The sequence below is a fragment of the Triticum aestivum genome, chromosome 3A (assembly GCF_018294505.1).
Source record: "Triticum aestivum cultivar Chinese Spring chromosome 3A, IWGSC CS RefSeq v2.1, whole genome shotgun sequence".
In the NCBI taxonomy this organism is placed as follows: Eukaryota; Viridiplantae; Streptophyta; class Magnoliopsida; order Poales; family Poaceae; genus Triticum; species Triticum aestivum.
The window spans coordinates 585,120,248-585,120,451 of NC_057800.1; positions in this window are offsets into that span (position 1 = coordinate 585,120,248).

Genomic DNA, 204 nt, shown 5'->3' on the forward strand with positions numbered 1-204 from the left:
CCATTGCCGGCCGCCGCCACCTCACCGGTCGACGCGCCGCTCGCCGCCAACCGCCCAAGCGCCGGCCTCCTTCTCCGCCGCCGCCCGGCCCTCTCCTCGTCGCCCCTCGTCGCGCCGAGCTCCTGGATCCGGCGAGCCTCCCTACTCCGGCGAGAGCACCAACTCCGGCCGCCATGTCCCTCAATTCCGGTGAAGCTCCGGCGC